Source organism: Lepus europaeus, chromosome X (genome assembly GCF_033115175.1).
Source record: "Lepus europaeus isolate LE1 chromosome X, mLepTim1.pri, whole genome shotgun sequence".
Lineage (NCBI taxonomy): Eukaryota > Metazoa > Chordata > Mammalia > Lagomorpha > Leporidae > Lepus > Lepus europaeus.
In genome coordinates this window covers 90,068,622-90,093,471 of record NC_084850.1, presented here as the reverse complement: position 1 = coordinate 90,093,471, position 24,850 = coordinate 90,068,622, and the positions used below count along the sequence as shown (strand labels likewise).

General features: G+C 37.4%; 1 protein-coding gene across 6 annotated transcripts in view; it reads left to right on the top strand.

The window, feature by feature from the left end:
- HEPH (hephaestin) overlaps positions 1-24,850 on the top strand; it is a 77,623-nt gene that overhangs the window by 33,048 nt on the left and 19,725 nt on the right. The gene's annotated exons all lie outside the window — the stretch shown is intronic.

Here is a 24,850-nt window from a genome sequence, read left to right as displayed (position 1 = left end):
CTATAGTCTGAGCTCCAAACCTGTCGCAGACCACAGACTGGTCCTTAACCTCAATCACATATACTATAGTTTTTGTCACCTTAGTACAAACTAAGCTCTAATCCCAAAAACATACTAAGTCCCTAATATTAAATGTAGAGTGACCATCTTTGTAGCCACATTCTCTTCCATTAATTCATTGCATAAATACTGGAGACATACAGATGATAGGAAAAACTTTAAACATCATGGATGCAATCACTTAAAGAATTTGTACTGTTGTGATAGAGACAAGTAAACAGGCAAATATAATGTACTGTGATAAGGGTTAAATATGAGTTTTTACAGTGCAGTATGGAGGTGTAGAGGGAGGTACTTAATCTAATGTGCTTGAATAAACATTAGATTAAGTGTCATCCCAGAGTAGATGACATTTCAACTGAGGTTTAAATAAGCTGCTTTCAAACTTTACATGAATAAGAATCACCTAGAAGTCTTGTGATAACACAGATTATTGGGATCAACTTCCAAAATCTGATTCAGTAGGTATGCTGTGAGGCTAAAAAATTTGCTAGTTCAATCATGTTTCTAGGTAATGCTTTTGCTGCTTGTTCAGAAGCTACACTTGGAAAAAACCATTGACCTGCAGGATGGGAAAGAGGTATATAGCTAGCTAAAAGGGAGTGTAGAAGATAAGCAGGTAGAGGAAGTTATTTAGTGTAGCAGTTAAGATGCCACTTAGGACACCTGCATTCCATATTGGAGTGCCTGGGTTTGAGTCCTGACGTTTCTTCTGATCCAGTTTCTTGCTAATGTGCACCCTGGGAGTCTGCAGGTGACAGCTCAAGTACTTGGATCTTTGCCACTCATGTGGGAGAAATAAAGATCTGGAGCTCAGGAGAAAGGTATGCTCTGAAGAACTATGTGTGTGGCGCATCAACATTTATGTAGAAATTTAAGGCTTAGGAATGAAAAAAGTCAGTCAAAAGAGTGTATTAAATGAAATAGTAAAAACCTTAAGATTGAGTGTGAGCACTGTGCTTAGTGGTTAAGATGCTGGTTAACTGGCTAAGTCCCATATCTGAGTACCAGAGTTAAATTCCTGGCTGTGGCTCCTGATTCCAGCTTCCTGGTGAAGTGGAGGCTGGGAGGCAGTGGTCATGGCTCAGGTAAGTGGCTTCCTGCCACTTATTTGGGAAACCTGGATTATTGACTACCTGGCTCCTGGCTTCAGCCCCAGCCAGGGGTCATTGTGGGTATTTGAGGAGTGAAGCAGTGGATGGGAGCTCTCTCTCTCTCTCTCTCTCTCTCTCTCTCTCTCTCTCATTGGGCAAACAAATTTCTAACAATAATGATGAGTCCCAGAAGAGAACCAGTTTTTAATGAAGGTACTGACTGGAAAGTGAGTGTGAGGAAAAAGTGTGTAAGCTGATAGGATCAAAACCAGGAATTCTACTTCAGAGAACTAAAATGAAAAATTTTCCATTGGATAAAGCTATGGGGGAATCAGTTGTGATTTTGATAAACTGGTAGGGAAAGAAGCTATACTGACGTGGGCTAACGAGAAATTGGGGTAAGTGGGAGTTGAAATGGTGAGTGTGGTTTAATTTTAACACAGGGTCAGAAAAAAATCAGATGATGAGATGAAGGCTATGGCTAAGTGCTGATGTAAAGTAGAGGTGAAGGACATTGGAGTTGAGGAGATAACAGGCCAGAGTGTTGGATGAGTCATCTACATGGACCTTGAAATTACTCAGAAGAATGTTTAACAAAATGGATGGTAAATGAAGATAGAAAGAATTAGATGGATTTGAAAGAAATTAAGGCAGAATCAATAGGATATTAATCCTGAGCAAATGTTTTGGGGACAACAGTGATGATAGAGTCAAGGGTATTAGAATTCTTTTGAATCAATCAACCTGGATGAAAAAGAAGAAATTCAGGAAGTTGGAAATGGATTTGATTTCATTATTTAATGTGAATGTATGTGGGGGATACTAAGCTTATTTTTTAATGTCATGAGTGTGAGGTACCTATAAGACATCTGGGTGGAAATGAGAAAGTCACAAGGATAGGCAGTTATACTTAGTTCAACATATAGGCTGTAGCTTGGAAGAGCACTGGGGTAGTTATAAAGATTTAGCAGTCATCAGTAACTATGAGAAATAATGGCTGAAATCATGATTATGTATGTCATCACCCAGGGAGATAATAGAGTGACAACAACATTGAGCTGAGAAAAAAACTGAATAACATCATTATTAAGACGTGATAATCTACCCTAATTTGTAAATTTAAAGCATTTCTAATCAAATTGCAATTGGATACTGAAACAGAATGACTGAATATAAAGTTCATTCAGAGAAATAAAGACTACCCAGAAAACATCCAAGAAATTTTGAAAAAGATGAGTGAGAAAAGAGTAGCACAACTTGATAGCATAGCATGTTATAGAGGTACAATAGTTTAAGTAGCATGATACTGTGAAAAAAAATCAGTATGAAGGAAAATTTTAAAATCCCTGAAACAGACTTAATCTTCTGCCTTTGTTATAATAGTGGAAATACTATTACATCATTAGTCCCACACTTCTACCTTTTACCTTTCTCCTTACCAATTCCTTACCAGGGAGATTTTATTAATATGATTGCTCAGATCCTGGGGGTATTTTTGCTGCACTATATGTTACTAGTTGGGAGGGTTACTGTTTCTTTTATCTCAGCACTACCTACTTCCATTCTTGCCATTAGGTGAGCTGGATATGTGACATAGGACAAAGCCTGCACTGCAGATGTAGCCATCTTACCTTAATGAAGCTGGAAAGAGGAAGCCTTGATTAGTCCCTTAAGTCAAAGCTTTGTTCTTCACCTCTTCTGTTATCAATGTTCTGCAATAGGAGTTGGTGGACACACTGACTCAGCTATTAATGAAGTGACATTTTGATTCTCATTTGGTTACCCTTCTTTTTAGTTTTCTTAATCAGGAATGCCAGGGGGAGGAATGAATAATGGGAGCCAGGCTTTCCTATGCTCCAGGATTTACGCTATAATAATAACATTGAAACTGTCTTAAAAGATTAATTAGTTTAATTGAAAAGCAGAGTGGAGAGAGAGAGAGAGAGAGAGAGCGAGAGAGAGACTTTCCCATTTCCCATCCTCTGATTGGTTCACTCTCCAAATGGCCACAACAGTCAGGTGTGGGCCAGGCTTAAGCCAGGAACTAGGAACTCCATCTGAGTCTCCCACATGGGTGGCAGGTGCTCAGGTACTTGGGCCATCATCTGCTGCCTTCTCAGGCACATTAGCAAGAAGCTTTATGGAAGCAGAGAAGCTGGGACTAGAATCTGCACTCCGCTATGGAATGCCGACCTCAAAAATAGCAGTTTAGCTTTCTGTGCTGCAAACTGTCCTCAGCATTGAGTTCTTGACTCTTTCCTCTAACACTGAGTACATATGAAATTTTGATATTAGAAAAAGCTAGCATTTCAGTGGAAGAAAGGAAAAGTTGATCAGGCATGGTTTTAGGACAAGGCATTGTCTTTTGGAAAGAAATTAAAATTAGATCTATGCTACCACATACCAAAATAATTATACATTGATTAAAGATAGAATATCTTAAAATAATAGAACTAAAAGAAAATGCAAATAAATGTTCATCTGGACTCAGTGTGACAATAGGTTTTGCTAGGTTTAAAAACAGAAGATGAAAACCTAGGAGAACACATAATGCATAGTATACTATTTGTTGAACTCTTTTACTTAGTATAGAGTTAACCTTACCATCACTAAGTAAACTGAAAGTAGATCTTTATAAAAATTAAGAGTGCGAATGTGAGAAGGAGGAGGAAGAAGTGTTGGAGCATGAAAGGGAGCGAGGGCAGAGTGGAAAGTATCACTATGTTCCTAAATCTGTATATATGAAATACATGAAACTTGTATAACTTAATCAAAATTTTAAAAATATTGTTATCATACAAGAATACTTTAATACGTTTGGGAAAATGGAATTAAAATTTCATAATAGCCATCTTCCATGAACTTTTTGAAAAACCTTTGTATACATGGATTTCAAAATTTTTACACCAAACTAGTATTTTTTTTTAATATTTTATTTATTTATTTGAGAGGTAGAGTTAGACAGTGAGAGAGAGACAGAGGGAAAGGTCTTCCTTCCGTTGGCTCAATCCCCAGATGGCCACTACGGCTGGAACTACACCGATCTGAAGCCAGGAACTTCCACCTGGTCTCCCATGCGGGTGCAGGGCCCAAGCACTTGGGCCATCCTCCACTGCCTTCCCGGGCCAAAGCAGAGAGCTGGACTGGAAGAGGAGCAGTCGGGACTAGAACCCGGTGCCCATATGGGATGCCGGTGCCTCAGGTAGAGGATTAGCCAAGTGAGCCACAGTGCCGGCCCCTAAACTAGTATTTTAATTCCACTTCCCATAAACTTTTGGAAGTTTCAGTGTGTGAAAGATTCTTACAAAAAGTAAGAGTTATGATCATTGTCAATGGAAAAAAAATGAGTGAAGTATCTAAGTAGGAAATTTCTGAAAGAGGAAGCATGGATATATAACAAAACATGGAAACACATTTGGGGTCACTAATAAATAACAGTGAAAATAAGTGAATAAAACCATTGTGGTCTCCACATTCACAAATTTTATAGTCTGGAGGAGAAGGCAGATTATGAACAAGAAAGCAACTACATGTATTTATATTTATAGAATAGGTACTATAAAGTATACAAAGAGAATAATGGGACAGGATGGAGGCAATTTCTTGAGGCAGGGACATTTAATTTGTGACCTGAGGGATGAGAAGGAACTAGGGTGGAGACTATAACAACAATATTAGAGGAAGGAGTAGCTAAGATACATAATCAACCCAGATGCCCATCAACTGATAAGTGGATAAATAAATTGTGGTATATACATGATGGAATACTACTCAGCAAAAAAAAAAAAAGAATTAAATCCAGTCTTTCACAATAAAATAGATGCATCTGGAGACCATTATGCTTAGTGAAATCAGTCAGTCCCCAAAAGACAAATATATGTTTTCTCTGCTCTGTGATAACTAAAAAAGTAATGTATATGAGTGAAATTGACCTTTTGAGGAACAGTGGTTTTCTACTTACTACTTGTTTTTTTTTTAAAGATTAGCTTATTTATTTGAAATGTAGAGTTACAGAGAGGCAAAGGCAGAGACAGAGACAGAGAAAGAGACAGAGAGAGAGAGAGAGGTCTTCCATCTGATGGTTCACTCCCCAGATGGCCACAATGGCTGGAGCTGGGCCAGGCCAAAGCCAGGAGCCAGGAGCTTCTTCCAGGTCTCCCACGTGGATGTAGGGGCCCAAGGACTTGGGCCATCTTCTACTGCTTTCCCAGGCCATAGCAGAGAGCTGGATTGGAAGTGGAACAGACGGGTCTTGAACTGGCACCCATATGGGATGCCGGAACTACAGGCAGCAGTTTTACCCACTATGCCACAGCACCGACCCCTCTACTTACTATTTGTTGAATTTTGTATCTAGTGGAGGGTTAAGCTTGTTATAACAAAAATTGAAAGTATATCATTGTAAAAATTAAAAAGTAATAAGAAAAGAAAGAGGAGGGAGGGTGAGAGTGAAGGAGGGAAGATGGGTATGGTGGGAAGTATTATGCTCTTAAAACTATATTTGAAGGGCTGTAACTGTGGTGCAGCAGGTTAAAGCCCCAGCCTGCAATGCTGGCATCCCATAGGGGTGCTGGTTTGAGTCCCAGATGCTCCACTTCTGATCCTACTCCCTGCTAATGTGCTTGGGAAAGCAACGGAAAATGGCCCAAGTCCTTGGGTCCCTGCACCCATGTGGGAGACCAGGAAGAAGCTCCTGACTCCTGGATTTGGATTGACTCAGCTCCAGCTATTGTAGCCATTTGGGGAGTGAACCAGTAGATGGAAGACCTCTCTCTCTGTCTCTACTTTCTTTGTAACTCTGTCTTTGAAATAAATAAAATAAATCTTTAAAAACACTGTATATATGAAATACATGAAATTTGTTCCCTTCTTATAAATAAAAAAGTGAAGAAAATTCCAAAAAAGGGAACAACAAAGGTAAAGGTCCTGCAATAAGTATATATTTAGCATGATAAACAACACCCAGGCAGTTAGTGTGCTACAGTATGGGGCACAGGGAGAAGGGTAGCAAAAAATAGTTAGAAAGTCAAAATTGGGGGACATATGGGGAGCAGAATATGTTGGCCTTTGTAAGGAGTTTGAATGAGTTGAGAAGCCATTGTGAGATTCAGTGATAGGATCTGATTTTAACACAATCAGTTTGGTTGTTGTGTTGAAAAGACCATAGGGTGGTAAGGAAGGAAGCCAAGAGATGATCTAGGAAGCTGTGCAATAACCCTGGTGAGAAATGGTCAGATGGTCGTAGCTTGGACCAGGGTGGTACCTGTGAAAGCAGTGAGTAGCAGATTCTAGACATTTTTTTTAAAGTAGATGCAATGGGACTTGCCAATAGCCTAAGTGTTGGTGGTTGAAAAAAAAAGAGCAGTAATAAATGATTGCAAGATTTGGGTCTAACACAATAAATAGTTAGAGCTAGCATTTAAAGAAATGGGGAAGTTTCAGAGCAAGTCTTGGGGGGGGGAAGATGGGGCTTCAGTTTGGGATACATTCAACTTCAGATGTCTGTTGTGTTGATGGAAATAAACAGGCTCTGTAAAAAAGGTTAATATAAGATTATTCACAGAAGAATATGAGTGATCTAGGCCCAAGGGACACAAGTCCAAAAACTTTTAAGGAGTCTTGGGAAGTGTTCCAAAGTGCTGAACTTCTAGTCAGATTTTCCATATTTTGTGAAAATAAACTTGCATTTATCATTATTCAGTGAACATATACTTTTTTCTAGTTATCATTGTTTATCTTTTTATTTATTTTTTAATTTTTATTTATTTATTTATTTTTTAATTTTTTAAAAACTTTTATTTAATGAATATAAATTTCCAAAGTACAGCTTATGGATTACAATGGCTCCCCCCCCCATAACTTCCCTCCCACCCGCAACCCTCCCCTTTCCCGCTCCCTCTCCCCTTCCATTCACATCAAGATTCATTTTCAATTCTCTTTATATACAGAAGATCAGTTTGGTATATATTAAGTAAAGATTTCAACAGTTTGCACCCACATAGCAACACAAAGTGAAAAAATACTGTTGGAGTACTAGTTATAGCATTAAATAACAGTGAACAGCACATTAAAGACAGAGATCCTACATGATATTTTTAAAAAATTAATTTTCTATGCAATTTCCAATTTAACACCAGGTTTTTTTTTTTCATTTTCAATTATCTTTATATACAGAAGATCAATTCTGTATATACTAAGTAAAGATTTCATCAGTTTACACCCACACAGAAACACAAAGTGTAAAAATACTGTTTTAGTACTAGTTATAGCATCACTTCACATTAGATAACACATTAAGGATAGATCCCACATGAGATGTAAGTACACAGTGACTCCTGTTGTTGACTTAACAGTGAACATATATTGACTTGGCCTGAAAAGACAAGCTTTAGGCAAACGGGCAAATTTCTCATAGGTCGGATATAACATTTTTTTAAGAACATTATGGGCCGGCGCCGCGGCTCACTAGGCTAATCCTCCGCCTTGCGGCGCCGGCACACCGGGTTCTAGTCCCGGTCGGGGCACCGATCCTATCCTGGTTGCCCCTCTTCCAGGCCAGCTCTCTGCTGTGGCCAGGGAGTGCAGTGGAGAATGGCCCAAGTGCTTGGGCCCTGCACTCCATGGGAGACCAGGAGAAGCACCTGGCTCTTGCCATTGTAACAGCGTGGTGCGCCGGCCGCAGCGCGCTGGCCGCGGCGGCCATTGGTGGGTGAACCAACGGCAAAAAGGAAGACCTTTCTCTCTGTCTCTCTCTCTCTCACTGTCCACTCTGCCTGTCAAAAAAAAAAAAAAAAGAACATTATGGGCTACAAATATCTTAAGAGATAGTGTACTATCTCTGGAAACAGGCTACTGAAAAGAAGGCTACTGAATGATTTTAAGAAGGACATTTCTGCAAATAGACACGGAGTATACAGATAAAGAACAAAGGATTGTGCAATTTTGCTTCAGATGGCTAAGATGAAACAGACCTGATGTGCACATCACCCAAAGTCAAATTGACCTGGTGGATGAGATTAATAGCTCTGTCCATCCACTCCTCAGACACGTCTCAGTAGGTGTGTCTCTTGAATGCTTTGCAGGCTTTTTAGGGGGCAATTTGTTCTCAATTAGATGTCCAAGTAATAATATCAAGTAGGTAATTGGGTATATTAAGTTGGTACATTGGAGCAGAGGTGTAGACTAGAGCAAGAGATGTGAGAGTCATAGTCTTGTAGACAATATTTAAAGTCATGAGATTAGTAAGGAAGTGAGTTAGCCAGTCAGGAGTGACCACCATGATTGGATGAATCCAGGTAAGTGATGATGGCAGTTCAGACCAGCTTGATAAAGTGGAAGGAGTGAAAAGTGCTCTGATTCAGGGTGTATTTTAAAGGTAGTAGCAATTGGCTGGTGAATTGGCATTTCTAAACAGATTTTTTAAAAAAAATTTATTTCCTATATTTTAGTTATTAAACTCTTGTATATTTTATGCATTAAAGATATCTTTTTCAATTTGTCAGGCATGTGTTAATTTTTTTCATGATATAAATCCTTGATTGATATGATGAAATCTGTCGCTTTTGACCTTGTGGTTATTGCTTTTAAAGTATTTGTGTATGAAGTCCTTTCCCAGCTCTGTTCATAAAGATATTGTGCTGCATTATCTTTTATTAACTTTATAATTTTCTGCTTTTCACATTCAGGCCTTTAATCAGGCCAGAGTTTTTCTTTCTATTTGATATTAGCTAGGGATTCATGTATATGAATATATACATTTCCTCTATATAGAGTGAAAATTTTCTCAATACCATCTCCTAAACAATTCAGTTGTTCTCCTATTGAATTATTTGCCATCTTTATTGTATATTCAGTTTCTATAAATCTATAGGTCAGACTCCAAGCTACTTACCTTGTTGAATTTTTCTATTATTCTGTTCTTATAACAATATTTACTATTATTGTTATTGTGACTTTGAAGTTTAACATTTAGAATTATTTTATTTTATTTTTATACATACTATCTCATTTAATCAACTCTACAGTATATGATATATATATATATATATATATGCTACTTTGTTTTACATCCCTTCATTTAATCAATGTTACCATTGAGCCTTATTAAACAGAAACAAAGGCAAAACGTCATCACTTATATGTAAACAGAAATACAAACCATTAAAAGTATATGAAAAAAGAACACAAAATGTAGTTTTTACTTAAGCAGTTAAATAAATGAGGCTGTTTTAAAGTTTCTTCACTGACAACCCCATTTTAACCATTGAACAAATTGTACTTAAGTTAACAGCAGTAAAATGTAAAAATTCAAATTTAAACATAAAAATATGGAACAATAACAACAAAAGAACAGGAAGTATCTTCAATTCCAAACAGATTAACAAATTTGCAGATACTCAGATACTTTCTGAGGCATATCAAAGCACCTGCTTAAAAGGTTGCATTCATTTGGGAGGTATCAATACACATTCTGGCTGAGACTATTTGTAGCACTTACAGTATATACAAAGCAGCAATAGATTACTACGGTTCACATTTGAGAAACAGATTTAAGCTTTATGCTACAACTTGCCAAATTAACATTACAGCTGACTCAGTAACAATTACTCATTTCATATTTTTCTTTTTTCTTCTGAAACTCAATAAGCATGTTATCATTCAAACACATGGAATAATGCCATGTCTTCTTCCTTATAATGGTAAATTTTAAAATCCAAATACTTTGTATCATGGAAACTTTACTTAGCTGTGTAAAGACTCCGAAATACAGTTTAGTCATAAAGTTTCTTCTTTGTAGATTCCATTAATTTATAGCTATTTTAGTAAAGATAAATGCAGGATACTACTCCAGATTATTGGGCAACAAAATTGTCATTACCTGTGTTTTAATTACGAGCATAACACAACTGCAACCATGGCAAGCAAATACCCTCACATGTCCTCCACTGCTTCCGGGGTTCCTTTCCACGTCACAGGAGCTGGTTTAATAGATACCATTGGGTCTCATCCTATCTCTGAAAGTTCCTTTATTACTAATTTTGAAATTTTACTAATGGAACATGTACAATCTCAATAAGCTAGATTTTTTCCTTATTCTTCACTGATTAGTTTAAATGCAGTTTGTAATGTAAATTTATAGACACCTTATTAAAATGATTAAAGGTATCTAAAATACCATTAGTGTGTAAAATATTAACCAAAAAATAACACTAAGAGTATTTTTGAGACTATTTGTTTCCTAACTAGAAAAGCTATGGGATTCGTAATGAACAGAGATATGATGACACTTTAACCCTGCTGTTCCACAACATCCATGAAGCACAGAAAAGAACAGCAGGATTTCTGGAGAAAGATAGAGTAAACACTTGGATTTTGGATGCTTCAAGCACAAAAGTTTTCACAGTGATTATAAGATCTATCATTATTTTCATCCATAAAGTAGTGTAAACATTTATTTGTTTATAATTGTATCCAGAAATAAAAACATTATTCATTATATAATCTATCTTATCAATTTCAGTTTTCAGGTATTCAATTAATGCAAACCCAATTATTTTCTTTTTTTCACAACAACACACTTAGAGACTGAGCTTCAAAGACAGGGAAAATTCATTTAAAGTAACTGATACACTCTTCTACCCAAAGACATAAGAGCTAAGACTTAACACTATAATCACATAAATGATACGTAATAAGAGAAGAAAAAAAAAGATGGTCCAGTATAATCAAGCTCTTCTTTTAAAAAAGGTCTTAATATGTGGCTATATTCCCAGTGACAGGATATTCTGATATATAAGGAACTACAGAAGAAAGTCAGATTAAATTCAAGTTCCTTGCCATTTATCCATAAGTATTCCTATCATTTACTTTGGATTTCCTTTGTAGTTTTACTGGGAGATTTTCTGCCTCCACCTTCTTTCATAGTGATGGCCATGTTTCTGTGTGTAGCACATCCTTAAGCATCTTTTGTAAGGATGGACGAGTGGAGACAAATTCTTTAAATTTATGTTTGTTATGGAAGATCTTTATTTCACTCTCATTCACAAGTGAAAGCTATTCAGGGTACAGTATTCTGGAAAGACAGATTTTTTTTTCTCTTAAGGCTTGGAATATCTCTTGCCATTCTCTCTTAGCCTGTAGGGTTTCTGATGAGAAGTCCGCTGTGAGTCTAATTGGAGATCCTCTGAAAGTAATCTGGCATTTCTCTCCTGTACATTTTTGAATCTTTCCTTTATGTTTTACTGTGAAAAGTTTGACTACAATGTGTCATGGTGAGGATCTTTTATGATCATGTCTGTTAAGAGTTCTGTGTGCTTCCTGTACTTGGATGCCCCTCTCTTTCTCCAAATTAGGGAGGTTTTCAGTAATTATTTCACTAAAAAGGTTTTCTAATCCATTCTGTCTTTCCATGCCTTCAGGAATGCTTAAGACCTGCATGTTGGGTCATTTGATAGTATCTCATAAATCTCCAACACTATTTTTTTAGTTTCCTAATTTCTTCTTTTTTTTTGGTTTAACTGTAAAATTTCCATTTATATGTCTTCTCACTCAGGTATTCTTTCTTCTGCCTCACCAAGTCTGTTCTTAAGGTCTTCCTTTATGTTTTTATTTGTTCTATTAAATTCTTTATTTCCAATATTTCATTTTGATTTCTCTTTTAAAATTTCAATTTCATGGGAAAAATGTTCATTCAGGTTATGTATAGATTTCTTTAATTCGTGGATTTGCTTCTGACTACTTCAAAGTAATCTTACCAATTTTTGAATTCTACTTCCAGCATTTCTTTAATCTCTTCATTTTCACGTTCTAGTATTGATGTGTTGTTGTGTTCCTTTGGAGGTATCATGTTGTCTTCCTTATTCTTGTTTCTTGAGTTGCTCTGGAACTCTTTTTAAAGGAATTTTATTAATATATTAGATTCTCAGGGTCACAGCAAATGCATGATAATCACTACAGCACAATTCTCATCAATTCATATGTTAATATGACATTAATACAAAGAAAAAAGGTTCCGTGTAGTTCATAGATACACTTTTTCTTGAGATTTATTTTGCTTGAATGTCAGAGTTACAGAGAGGTTGAGGCAGAAGGCAGAGAGAGAGCGAGAGCGAGAGCGAGAGAGAGAGAGAGAGAGAGAGATGTCTTCCATCAGCTGGTTCACTCCAAGCTCACAGTTCACTCCCAGAGACATCACAATATCAGATTTCGGGGTTGGCACTGTGGTGCAATGGGTTAATGCCCTGGCCTGAAGTGCCGGCATCCCATATGGACATCAGTTCGAGATCTTGCTGCTCCACTTCCTGTCCAGATCTCTGCTATGGCTGGGAAAGCAATACAAGATGGCCCAAGTCCTTGGGCCCCTGCACCCGTGTGGAACACCCAGAAGAAGCTCCTGGCTCCTGGCTTTGGATTTGTGAAGCTCCGGCCATTACGGCCAATTGGGTAGTGAACCAGCAGATGGAAGACCTCTCTCTCTCTCTCTCTGTAACTCTGACTTTCAAATAAATAAGTAAATCTTTAAAAAAAAAAAAAAACCAAAAAATACCAGATTTCAAAATACACTATAGGACACTTGCTATGAAAACAGCCTGGTACTGGCTTAAAAATAGACATTGACAACAAACTAATCTTTGACAAAAGAGCTAAAATCAATCCCTGGGAAAATGACAGTCTCTTCAACAAATGGTGCTGGGAAAACTGGATCTTTGCATGCAAAAGAGCAAGACCCCTACCTTATACTTTTTACAAAAATCCACTCAAAATAGAACAAAGATCTAAATCCACAACCTGATACTATCAAATTGCTAGAGGAGAACATTGGTGAAACTGTGCAAGACATTGGCATAGGCAAAGACTTCTTTTTTAAAAGATTTATTTATTTATTTGAAAGTTAGAGTTACACAGAGAGAGAAGGAGTGGCAGAGAGAGAGAGAGAGAGAGAGAGAGAGGTAGGTCTCCCATCCGATGGTTCACTCCCCAGTTGGCCGCAATGGCTGGAGCTGTGCCGACTCAAAGCTAGGAGCCAGGATCTTCTTCCAGGTCTCCCACATGGATGCAGGGGCCCAAGGACTTGGGCCATCTTGTACTGCTTTCTCAGGCCACAGCAGAGAGCTGGATTGGAAGTGGAGCAGCTGGGTTTGAACCGGCACCTATATGGGATGCCAGTGCTTTAGAACAGGGAGTTTGGCAAAGATCCCAGAAGCACAGGCAATCAAAGCCAAAATAGACAAATGAAATTATATCAAGCTAAGAAGTTCCTGTGCTGCAAAGGAAACACTCAGCAAAGTGAAGAGGCAACCGAGAGAATGGGAGAAAATATTTTCAAACTATGCAACTGATAGAGGATTAATATCCAGAATCTCTAAAGAGCTCATGAAACTCCACAACAAGAAAACAAACAACCCACTTAAGAGATGGGCTAAGGACTTAAACAGAGATTTTTACAAAGAGGAAATCCAAATGGCCAACAGACACATGAAAACATGTTCAGGATCACTAGCTATCAGGGAAATGTAAATCAAAAACACAATGAGGTTTCACCTCACCCCTGTTAGAATGGATTTCATGCAGATGTGAACAAATAATAAATGCTGGTGAGGATGTGGGGGAATAAGTACTACAATCCACTGTTGTTGTGACAGTAAACTAGTATAGCCATTGTGGAAGACAATATGGAGATACCTCAGAAAGATGAAAAAAATGTATATAGAGAGATATGACCCACCCATCCCACTCCTGGGAATTTGCTCAAAGGAAATGAAATCGGCATATGAAAGGGTGATCTGTACCCCCATGTTCATTGTAGCTCAATTCACAATAGCTAAGATATAGAATCAACCAAAATGTCCATCTAGTGATGATTTGATAAAGAAATTGTGATATATACATATACACATATATACACACACAGACACACATGCACATACACACACATACTATATATGTAGTATATATACACTATATATATAGTATATATGTAGTATATATAGTGTATATATATTTGATAAAGAAATCATGATATATACATATACACATGTAAACACACACAGACACACATGCACATACATACTATACATATAGTATATACATAGTATATATAGTATATACATAGTATATATATAGTATATATGTACTATATATGGTATATATACAATATATGTACTATATATAGTATATATACTATATACAATAGTATACCATACTCTCTCTATATATACACATATGTAGTATATATATACACACATACTATATATATAGTATGTATATATATACACATACTATATATATAGTATGTATATATGTGTATATATATGTATACATACATATATACATATATACACTATGTATATACTATATATATAGTATGTGGGTATATATATATTATATGTGTATATATATATGTATATATATATATAGAGAGAGTATGGTATACTATTGAGTGGTAAAAAAGGTGAAATGTTGTTGTTTGCAACAGAATGAATGCCACTGGAAACCATTATGCTTAGTGAAATAAGCCCATCCTAAAAAGACAGATATCATATATTTTCCCATACATATTAACTAATAGAGTACCAAAAATGTAATGTAAATGAGTAAAAATCACACTTTGAGATTTGATAATTGTTTACAGCCCTTGTCTCTACTGTGGAGGAATAGTGTTTTTTTTTTTTCTGCTTACTATTTGTTGAACTCCTTACTTAGAGTAAGGTCAATCTTATGAATATAAACTAAACTGGAAGTAGATCACTATAATAATTAAGAGAGGGAATAAGAGAGGAAGGAGGAGTAAGTGCTGGCGTGTGGGCTGGAGGAAGGGTAGGATAGGAAATATCTCTGTTCCTAAATCTGTATATATGAATTACATGCAATTTGTTTACCATAAAAAATTAAAATAAAAATAAAAGTATAATACCATAACTTTTTAATTATTGGTTTGACAAAGTTATAAAACAAAGTTTGATAAAGCTATATTTGCAGTGATGCTGGTACAAACAGGTATTTCCTGCTTTTTTAAAAATTTTTTTAACTTTAGCTCCCATATGTAAGAGAGAACATGTGGTATTTGTCTTTATGTGTCAGGCTTATTTCAATCAATATGATGTCTTCTACTTTTATCTATTTTGATGGAGATGGTAGAATTTCATTGTTTTTTATAGCTGAATAGTATTCCATTCTGTATAAATATCACATTTTCTTTATCTGTTCATCTGATTATGAACATATTGGTTGATTCTGTATTTTGGCCATTGTAAATAGTGCTGCTATAAACATGGTGGTGCAGATACCTTTCTGACATAATGCATTCATGTCTTTTTGGTATGTACCAAGTAGTGGGATTGGTGCAATATACCGCAAGTCTATTTCTAGTTTTTTTTAAAGAAGATTTTATTTACTTATTTGAAGGTCAGAGTTACCAAGAGAAGTGGCTGGAATCTTGCTCCACTGTCTGATAAAGGTTGGAGGAAGGGTGGTAGAGGCTGTCTCTTAGCTTGCTGGCTAAGGAGGGTGAAAAGGCTCAATCTTCAAGTACAAGCTTGAGGGTAGGGACTGTGGGGGCCTGTTAGGCATGCATTTTTATCATGGCAACATTGGTATTTGATTTCAAATGTAAGATCTGGAATTAATTCCCTCTCTCACTCCTAAGTGGAAGGTGAGGTGTCTTTCTCCATGCTGTGCTATTTGGAGCTGGGGAAGGGGTGACATGGGCAGCTCTTTTCTTCTTTGTTTCTTCAGTGCATCTTATTTTTATATGAAAACTAGACACTGTTGTCTCTAACCTGGCTTCAGTAGCTATTGTGAAGGTGACTTGGTGCAAGAATAACTTCATAAATCTGTGTCTCTTGAGTGATGATCACCATGCCTCTTATTCAGATACAATCTTGCTTTAACTCACTGGAATTCAAAATAACTATGATTAATATGTTGAAAGCTCTAAGAAAAGATGAACAACATGCAAAATGGGATGGGTAGTTTCAGTAGAGAGATGAAAACTATAACAAAGAACCAAATTGAAATACTAGAAATTAAAAACATGGTAATAGATATGGTTTCTAATTGTCTCATCAGTAAACTTGACACAGCTGAGGAAGTTATTAGTAAATCTGAAGATAGGCCAGCAAAAATTATCTAAACCGAAGCAATAAGAAAAAAAAGAGGGAAAAATGGAACAAAGCATCTAAGATCTGTGGGATAATAAAAAATCTTTGACATACAGGAAATTGCAATTGCAGAAGAAGGGAGATGTAATAGAAGAAAGATTTGAAAAATTAATGACTGAAAATTTTTAAAAATGATTGATGAACACCAAGTCAGAGTTCCAAGAGTTTCAAACACCCACTAGGATAATTATCAACTACCATGTTTTCCTTCAGCTGATTAGCATATTTAAACAGCTCTTACAAATATATACCTCAGTGGTATTGTGCGAATGGAAAAAAAGGTTAGATATTGGCCAAGGAGTGAAAAGGAGGTGTGAAAGTAAAAATAGGGAGTATCACAACTTTTTTGAAGGATTGTCTATGAAGGGTAGTGAAAGATGGGATTTTTTTTTCTGAAAAGGAATGAGGCATCCAGAGAGGGTTTTAGACTAGATATTCTAGGGTTGACATTTCCAATGCCATAGCCACTAGTTACATGCAGCTGTTTAAATTAAAATTAAGCTAAATGAAAAATCAATTTCCTCGGTTTTATTAGCCACACGGGGATTCTTTTCTAAAGTTATTTATTTATTTATTATTTGAAAGACAGAGAGTGCATGAGAGTGAGAGTGAGAGCAAAAGAAAGATCTTGCATTCATCGGAATATTTCCCAAATGCCTGTAACAGCTGGGCCTGGATCAAGCAGAAACCCCGAGCTGATAGTGCAACAGGACTCCTAGGTAGGTGGCAGGGACCCAAGTACTTGAGTCATCATCTACTGCTTCCCAGGGTGCACATTAGCAGGAAGCTGGAATGAGGAGCAGAGCCAGGACACAAACCCAAGTACTCCGAGGTGCTCCCAAGCATTGCCTTAACAAATGTGCCAAATGCTCATCATGTTGAGGCTTCCATATTGGCTAACATTTCAAAGCTCTCTGATCTGTACCAATCATCTCATTTCTTTCTCTAGTTACAAACCATAAGGTGTCTCTCCTTTGATTAAGTATCTAATCATGCTGTTGATCCTATCCCCTCTCCATTTTTAAATTATCTTAATCCTTTTGTTATTGTCCCTCTTTGTCATCAATCTCTCCTTCACTGCTGGATCATTGTCATTAGCATATAAACACAATCTAGATCTAGCATAGTGACAGAGGGTTGCAGATTTTATTGTAGAATACGAAAGTTCTCTTCTGATAATTTCAGTTTTCTGATTCATATCCAGGTTAAGGTCATCAGTGCTGTGGAAGTGGGTGTGCTAGGTTAGGAGGTTTGAAGCAAAAGAAAATTATATGAAATTGTTGATTCAGAGGGAGAAAAGCAAGCATTTTGAGGAAACAGAATAAGACTGCTGAACAGTGTAAAGGAGCCATTTGAGGTTTCAGATAATGAATTCCAAGTACAACCAATCTTCTTGGTTTTTTGTATCTTGGTTTTTTATTTCTTGATTTTCAAATTAGGAAAGATTTTTAAAAATTATATTACTCAGTGTTACTAGGGATACAGTGTAATTGGCACTACTATTTGGGATTTATATTGGTATACTCTTTCAGAAAGGAAATTTGGAAAACTGTATCAAGACTACTAAAAAAATTTTTATCCCCTTTGCTTCATTAATTATACCTACAAATTTATCCTGAGAAAATGATCATAGATATATTCAAAGACTTGTGTACAAAGCTATGTAGTATATCATTATCCATAATAGAAGCAAAGAGGGGCATGAGTTTTTGGCTTAGAATTTAAGTCGCCAGTTTGGCATTCCTGCATTCCATATTAGAGTGCCTGGGTTCCAGTTCTGTTCCTGATTCCAGCTTCCTGATAATACCAACCTTGGGAGGCAGCAGGTGATGGTTCAGCTAGTTGGGTTACTTCTACCCATGTAGGAAACCTGGATTGAATTCCCAGATCCCAGCTTCATCTTGGCTCAGCTCTGGCCATTGCGGGCATTTGGGAAGCCAACCACTAAATGGAAGCTCTGTCTATTTGGCTTTTCTTCTTTCTCTGTGTTTCAAATGAAATTTTAATTTATTATTATTATTTATTTGAGAGGTAGAGTTACAGACAATGAGAGGGAGAGACAGAGAGAAAGGTCTTCCTTCCATTGGTTCATTCCTTAAATGGCAGCAATGGCTGGAGCTATGCTGATCTGAAGCCAGGAGCCAGGTGCTTCTTCCTGGTCTCCCATGTGGGTATAGGGGCCCAAGGACTTGGGCCATATTCTATTATTTTCCCAAGCCACAGCAGAGAGCTGGATGGGAAGAGGAGCAGCTGGGACTAGAACTGGCACCCTATGAGTTGCCAGTGCCACAGGTGGAGGATTAACCTACTGTGCTATGGTGCTGGCCCCCAAAATTTAAATTTTTAAAAAGAATAAAAGGGTGGATACAAGGGCCAGCATTGTGGGGTAGTGGGTTAAGCTGCCACTTGCTATACCAGCATCCCATATCAGAATGCCCGTTCGAATCCTAGCTGCTCCACTTCTGATTCAGCTTCCCGCTAATGCACCTGTACTTGGGCCCCTGCCACTCACACAGGCGATCCAGATGGAATTCCTGTCTCCTGGTTTCAGCCTGGCCTGGATCTGGCTGTTTCAGCCATTTGAGAAATGATTCAGTGATGGAAGATGTACTTAAGTCTATGAGAGTACTGATTTTTACATGATGACTTAACAGCAACTTTTTTTTTAAAGATTTTATTTATTTATTTGAGAGGTAGAGTTACATACAGTGAGAGGGAGAGATAGAGAGAAAGGTCTTCCATCCGCTGGTTCACTCCCCAGATGATGGCACCAGCTGGAGCTGGGCCTATCTGAAGCCAGGAGCCAGGAGCCAGGAGCTTCCTCTGGGATGCAGGGGCCCAAGTACTTGGGCCATCTTCCACTGCTTTCCCAGATCATAGCAGAGAACTGGATCAGAAGAGGAGCAGCCGGGACTAGAACTGGAGCCCATATGGGATGCCGGCACTGCAGACGGAAGATTAACCTACTGTCCACAGCGCTGGCCACTAAACAGCAACTTTTAAAATGTGTTTGTAGTTTTCATAGTTTCTGAAACATTCAGCACTGGACATGATTTATTTGTATATATTTTCAAAAATTATTTTTAATCAAAGTAGTAATGCATGAATGCATTCTCATCAATAAAATATTCAAGTGATACAGATGAGCAGAAGTCCCCTTGATCCTACTTTCACCCCAGCTCTCCTTCCAGAGGTAACCTATTTTATTAGTTTGGCATGTTTCTTTCTAGACCTTTTCTCTGCATTTACTCAGTTTTATGGACATGTTAGTAATCAGAAACAAGGGTTATTGGTTACTTCTATTTAATAATAAAAGGAAAAAGATGGGTAGAGAGAAATAAACTAATAAAAGGAACCAAAGGGGAATTCAAGACTGGCGAGTGTGGGGCTGGCATTGTGGTGCAGTGCCTTAAGCCAACACATATGATACTGGCATCCTAAATCAGAGTGCCAGCTCTTTTCCTGCATGCTCCATTTCCTATCCAACTCTCTGCTAATATGCCTGGGAAAGCAGAGGAAGATAGCCCAAGTACTTGGACCCCTGCACTCACATGGGAGACCTGGATGGAGTTCCAGTCTCCTGGCTTTGGTCTTGTCCAGCCATGGCCTTTGCAGCCATCTGAGGAATGAACCAGTGCATGGGATTTCTGTCTTTGTCTCTGTCTCTGTCTCTGTCTCTCTCTCTCTCCCTTCCTTCCTCCTCCTCTGTCTCCATATTGCTCTAACTTTAAAAATAAACAAATACATCTTTAAAAAAATTGGCGAATGAGTCAGGAGGGAATGGTAGATGTCAAATTGAGTTTTAATAAAAAAGTATTCATGGGTTGGAGTTGTGGCGTAGCACATAAAGCCGCCACCTGCGATGCTGGCATCCCATATGGGCACTGGTTCGTGTACTGGCTGCTCCACTTCCAATCCAGTTCCTTGCTAATGCACCTGGGAAAACTAACGAGAGATGATCCAAGTGTCTAAACCTCTGCCACCCGTGAGAGAGACCTGGAAGCAGCTTCTGGCTTCTGGCTTTGGCTTGGCCCAGTCTTGGGTGTTGTGGCCATCTTGTGAGTGAACCAGTGGATGGAAGATTCCATCCCTATCTCTCCTCTCTCTCTGTAACTCTTTCAACGCTAAATAAATCAACCTTTTAAAAAAAAAAAGAGAGAAAGAGTATTCTAAGCTTTCAGTCACCACAGAAGACAAGAATAAGGTCTGAATCCCATCCTGATCCCCACCTCCTACTTTTGAGAATTCAAGAAGTCTGAATCTAGGTGGTCAGTTGGCCAGGTTGGCTTTGGGAATTGTTCTGAAATGTTAAAGATATGTTATTGTAGATTGGAAGGCAGTCCTGTGTTGGAGGTGCCAGAGGGAATATGTGTTAAAACTAAGTGCTTTAATTAACCTCTCACACTTCAAAGAACTAACAAAAGTTCTTTGATGTTCAAGCAAAGCATAGCTGTAGCAGTTACTCTAATGAAGCCTGACCCATAGTGCCTCCTTTGCTCACAGGTTTCAGATACTTTTCCTTGATGAGGAGATGAATTCTTGAGATTACAGCAGATGACTCATAAACTTTGTATGGTTAACTTCTTAGCTTGAGGCACAATTAAAGAGCGTCTCAGAGCAAAAGAAGAAATGAGATTAAATTTGAGGTCTTCAGTGAATTTAAGAGAGGTCAGATATTGCCAGTTACATTCATTCAGCAGACAAACCTGGTTTTAAAAGTGCATGAATCAACTTGATCTAATGGAAGAAGTGAGGCAGATAAATAGGCCTATATGACAATAAGAGTAATTGCTAGGAACATCACAAGGGTAGAAAATATTTGCATATTTTTGAGTGGTTGTGTTAACCTATTGATTTGGCTCAAATTTTTGAGGCACAATGTTAGGATAGACACATAAGACAGTAAATTACCTGTCAAGTTTGATAGTATGGAAATTGTTGAAGATTGTTAGTTTTCTAGAGCTGCCACAACGAAGCAATACAAATTGGATGAGTTAAACAATAGATATTATTGTCCCATTATTCTGGAGGATGGAAGTTCAAAATCAAGGTGCTAGTATTGCTTCTTCCTTTTGTGGGCTGTGAGGGAAGCTGCTATTTCAGGTCTCTCTCTTTTGCTTGTAAATGAATTGCTCCTCACTGCGTCTCTTTGCATTACATTTTTCTATATATGTCTCTGCCCAAAATTTTCCATTTTCATAAGGGACACCAGTTATGTTGGATTAGAGCCCCCTTAATGATCTCATTTAAACTGGATTATCCCTGTAAAGATTGAATATTCAAATGAGGTCAATTATGAGATACAGATTAAGACTTCAATATCTACATTTTTTGAAGGAGACACGATTCAGCTCACAGCAGAGATTATGACAAAAACAATTCTGTTGGATTGATGAAAATAGTAGCTAATAGAGTACATAAAATGTAATGTATAGGAGTGAAATTGGCATTTTGAGATTTGATGATTGTTTACAGCTCTTGTCTCTACTGTTGAGGAACAGTGGTTTTTTTATGCTATTTGTTGAACTCTTCACTTAGTGTAGGGTTAATTTTATGAGTATAAAATAAACTGAAAATAGATCTTTGGAAAAATTAAGAGTGAGAATAGGAGTGGAAGAAGGAAGAAGGGTGGAAGCATGGGTGGGAGGGAGAGAAGGGTGGGAAGTATCAGTATGTTCCTAAATCTGCATATATGAAATGTATGAAGTTTGTGTACACTAAATAAAATTTAAAAAAAGAAAATAGAAACCATATTGTGGAGTATCTGTTCTCAATTTTTGTAGTTTTGTCTTTTCCTGTTATATCTACCTGGTGTATATACAAGATTACTTCAAAATGTTCATGGAAAAATAAAATAAAAATATAACTATTTCAGTGCAAAAATTTGAAGTCCACATATAGTTTATTTTAAAGATTTATTTTATTTTTTTTGAAAGGCAGAGTTTCAGAGAGGCAGAGGCAGAGAGAGGTCTTCCATCTGCTGGTTCACTTCCCAAAAGGCCGCAATGGCTGGAGCTGTGCTGATCCAAAGCCAGGAGCCAGGAGCTTCTTTCGGGTCTCCCACATGGGTGCACGGGCCCAAGGACTTGGGCCACCTTCTACTGCTTTCCTAGGCCATAGCAGAGAGCTTGATCTGAAGTGTAGCAGCCGGGACTTGAACCGGTGCCCATATGGGGTGCCGCCACTGCAGGTGGCGGCTTTACCTGCTATGCCATAGTGCTGACCCCATATACAGTTTTTATAGTATTCATTTCCATGAAATTTTTGAAGATTCCTTATATGCATGGATTTTAAAATTTTTATACCATAATAAAACTTTCCTTTAATTTCATTTTCCATGAACTCTTTTAAGTACAACCATAAATGAAAAATATAATATATAATCTTTTAGATTGCTGTTTTTACTAAGCATAATTCTCTGGAGATTCACCTGGATTATTGTTCATATCAATGATTGTCATATCTTTATTGCTGAGTACTATGTCATGGTATGAATAAGGCACATTTTGTTTAATGCTTCACTGTTGAAAGAAATTTATGTTGTGCCCACATATTCACACTTACAAATAAAAATACTATTAGTTCTCATATCTCTGTTGTAGATATCTAGAAGTAGGATTTCTGGATCATACAGTAAGGATATGTTTGACTCTTATGAGAAACTGTCAAACTGTTTTATATAATATCTATACCATTTTACATTCCCTCTAGAAATGTTTGAGTGATCTGGCTATGTATTATCACCAGTATTTGTTGTTATCAATTTTTTTTTATTTTAGTCATTTTTAAAATATTTGTTTATCTATCTGAAAGGCACAGTTAGAGAGAGAGAGAAAGAGAGTCAGAGAGAGATCTGCTGTCTATTGGTTCACTCCAAAAATACCTTAATGGCTGGAGCTGGGCCAGGCCAAAGCCAGGACCAGGAGCTTTTTCCATGTCTCTCACATGGGCGCACAGGTCCAAGTACTTGGGCCATCTTTTGTGCTTTCCTAAGCACATTAGCAGGGAGTTGGATCAGAAGTGGAGCACCTGGGACTTGAACCAGCACCTGTATGGGATGCCAGCACTGTAGGTGGTGGCTTAACCCACTATCCCATAGTGTCAGTCCCTATTTTAGCAATTCTTATAAGTATGTTATGGTATCTAATTGTGATTTTGATTTGCATTTCCCAATGTCTGATGTTGATGAATATTTTTAATATACTTAGTTGTCATTCTTATATAATCTTCAATGAAGTGTATGTTCCAACTTTTTGCCTATTTTTAACTTGGATGTTTGTTTCTGAATTGTTAAGTTTTGAGAAGATGAACATAATGAGTATCCTGAGCACACAAGTGATGGACTGACTATGGTCAGTAAAGTACCCTCTGAGGAATTTATATAGGATGATATGTGAATGTTGCATAGGAGTCAGCCATATTAAAAGAATTATAGAATGACTTGAACCATAAGTGCAAATAATTTGAGATAGAAATGATCCCAGTGTGTTTGAGGAACAAAAAAAATGATGTGGCTTCACCATACTGAGAGAGATGGACAATAGTAGGAAATGAGCTTTGACAGATAAACAAGGATCACTGAGATCATATAGAGTCTTGCAAGCCATGGTAAGGAAGTTTTGTCTAATTTTAATTGCACTGAGAAGGTGTTATAGGGATATGAGATAGTTTACTTTATAGTTTGTAAAGATCGCATTTGTTGCTATGAGGAGGGGTGTTATCGGAGGCACATGATAAGTGGCTATTGTAGTTGTCCATATGACAGAAGATAATGGCATACACTAGAGTGGTAACAGTAAAGATGGATAGAAATAGTTAGATATTGGATATATTTTAAGGTAGATACCTCAGAAGTTGTTTATGGTTGTATAATATGAATGAATGAGAAGAATCAAAAATAACTCCTGAGTTTTTAGCTTGAACAATATTTACTGAGATTGAAAAGACTATGGGATGAATAAGTTTGGGGGACACATCAAAGATCTGTTTGGATATGTTGAATTTGGAATGAAACTTAGACAAGTTGAGGTGTCAAGTAGGCAGACGCATAAAGGAGTCTGGAGTTCAATGGAGAAGTTGGAGGGAAGTAAAGATAAAGAGAACAACATAATCAAAAGCATAGAACCATGAAAGTATGGAGTAGGCCCAGAGGTGAGCAAATAATTAAGTGTGAGTAGTGTGTATTTTGCAGAAGCAGAAAGAGTAAGAGACCTGGCTGAAAAAAAAAAAAGGCCAGGACTGAGTTGTTAAGGGAGGAGCTTAGGTGTTTTGGTGAAGAGTTTAGAGTTTATTCTTTGATAATCAACGAGCTATTAAAATTTTTGAACAAAGAAATTAAATGAACAAGGAGAGGTTTTGGAAAGATTAATATGGCATAACTGAAATAATTTTATTTTATTTATTTGACAGAGTTAGACAGTGAGAGAGAGAGACAGAGAGAAAGTTCTTCCTTCCATTGGTTCACCCCTCAAATGGCCACTACTGCTGGCGTGCGGCGCCGATCCGAAGCCAGAAGCCAGGTGCTTCCTCCTGGTCTCC